Source organism: Crocuta crocuta, unplaced genomic scaffold, assembly GCF_008692635.1.
Source record: "Crocuta crocuta isolate KB4526 unplaced genomic scaffold, BGI_CrCroc_1.0 scaffold301, whole genome shotgun sequence".
In the NCBI taxonomy this organism is placed as follows: Eukaryota; Metazoa; Chordata; class Mammalia; order Carnivora; family Hyaenidae; genus Crocuta; species Crocuta crocuta.
The window spans coordinates 1,476,640-1,478,718 of record NW_027527544.1 but is presented as its reverse complement, the minus strand read 5'-3'; positions in this window follow the sequence as shown (position 1 = coordinate 1,478,718).

Sequence of the window (2,079 nt, the reverse complement as noted above, 5' to 3'; positions counted from 1 at the left end):
AAGGAGGGTAAGGGCTTCTCAGGTTGGTTGTACAAAAAAGTACGGAGACAGAAATAAGTGGTTGTAAAATTGCACAGGATTTATGGTCAGAGGAGTTGAAGCCTTCTTTTTCTTATAATTGATAATTCACTTCATTCTCGGAGCACAGCTTACTGTCATGAACAAGGTAGCAAAGAGTTGCTGCCCTCCCAGCTTTGCATTCCAGTGCCTGGGTCATAACGACCTCATGGGGTTGCACCGAGGACTTGAAAAGGCAGTGAACATGAGAGAATCTGGTGGAGAGTTCGGATGCCCTCTGCTAATTGTTTCTTACTAGTCGGGGGGTGGGGGAGGAGGGCAGGTTGATTTGCTTGACCACAGTGATCCCAATGACAGGTTGAAGGTGGGATTGTTGTGAGAGAACATAATTTGAAAATACATGTTGTGCTCTACGGTCACTACCTTTTACAGATGAGCAAACTGAGGCTCAGGAAAGGCAAGTGGCTTCCCCAGTTGAGACCATATAGTTAGTAGAGGAGCCAGAACTTAATCCTGAGGCTCTTCCCTTTTTTAAATTATTTCTTTCTTTATTTTTAATGTTTGTTTATTTTTGAGAGAGAGTATGAGGAGGGGAGGGGCAGAGAGAGAGAGAGAGAGACAGAATCCGAAGCAGGCTCCAGGCTGTGAGCTGTCAGCACAGAGCCTGATGCAGGGCTCGAACTCAGGAACCATGAGATCATGACCTGAGCTGAAGTCGAACGCTTAACCGACTGAGCCACCCGGGCACCCCAATCCCGGGGCTCTTTCAGTTGTATCCTACCAGACAGGGTGGCCATGGGCGGTTGAGGAAACTCAGTACTTGCTTGACTTTTCAGGGGCTTGAACATCCATGTCCTGAACAAATCAGGGGGGAGTAAAGGCTTCTGTCGTAGCTCCTGGAGGCCTTTCTTAGGTAGATACCCTCATTTTGGGGGAAGAAACAAAGAATTAGCAAGACAAAGCCATTACCTATGGATTTTCTAAATACCATATTTAGAATCACCGTTTTTCCAATTATTTTGACTAAGACCCATAAGAAGACATATATGTTCTACTGTGGCCTATTATTAGGGTGAGTATATCATTTATTGTCCAATCAGGACACTTTTGAGTGTGAAAAGGAGCACTGTTCATAATACCGGGACAACAGACACCAAATTGAATGGTCTCATGCAACCCGCGGACACCTTATCACCCACACCCATGTAATTGTAACAAAGTTGCACAAAGTAGTATTTATCTTTAATATAGGTAGGAGACTGTGATGTTTTCTTTCTTTTTTTTTTAATTGAAGTATGGTTGGCACACAATGGTTACATTAGCCTGGAGTCTAGGATACAGTGATTGGACAAGTGTACACATTATGCTCTGCTCACTACAAGGGTAGTTACTGTCTGTCACCATACAGTGTTATTACAGTACCATTGACTATATTCCCTTTGCTGTGTTTTTATTCCCCTTACTCATTCCACAACCAGAAGCCTGTATCTCCTGTTCCTCTTTGCACATTTTCCCCATCCCCCTCCTCCCTCTCTCCTGGTAGTCACCAGTTTGTCCTCTATTTATGGGCCTGTTTTTCTTTTTTGTATGTTTATTCATGTCTTATTTTTTAGATGACACATATAAGAGAGATCCTGTGGCGTTTGTCTTTCTCTCTCTGACTAATTTCATTTGCCATGATATTCTCAGTCCGTCTATGTTGTTGAAAATGGCAACACCTCATCCTTTTTTATGGCAGAGGAGAATATTGCTCTGTAGTATATAATTTAATATATAATGTGGATACACACACACACACACACACACCACATCTTCTTTAGCAATGCATTCATGTATCGACGGACACTTGCAAACCCTGTCATTTTCAATTCTATTTCACTACAAAAGTACCCTGTGACCCATTACATTGGGTTAAAAGTTTGAAACGCTATTCTAGTTGATTGTTGGTACAGGTGAGGGCTTGGGATGGTGACAGAGAAGGGAAGCGGGGGAGAGGGTATGTGAAGTGAATGTCTTGATATACTGCAAACTTGTCCTTTCTGAACATTCTTGTAAATGTCC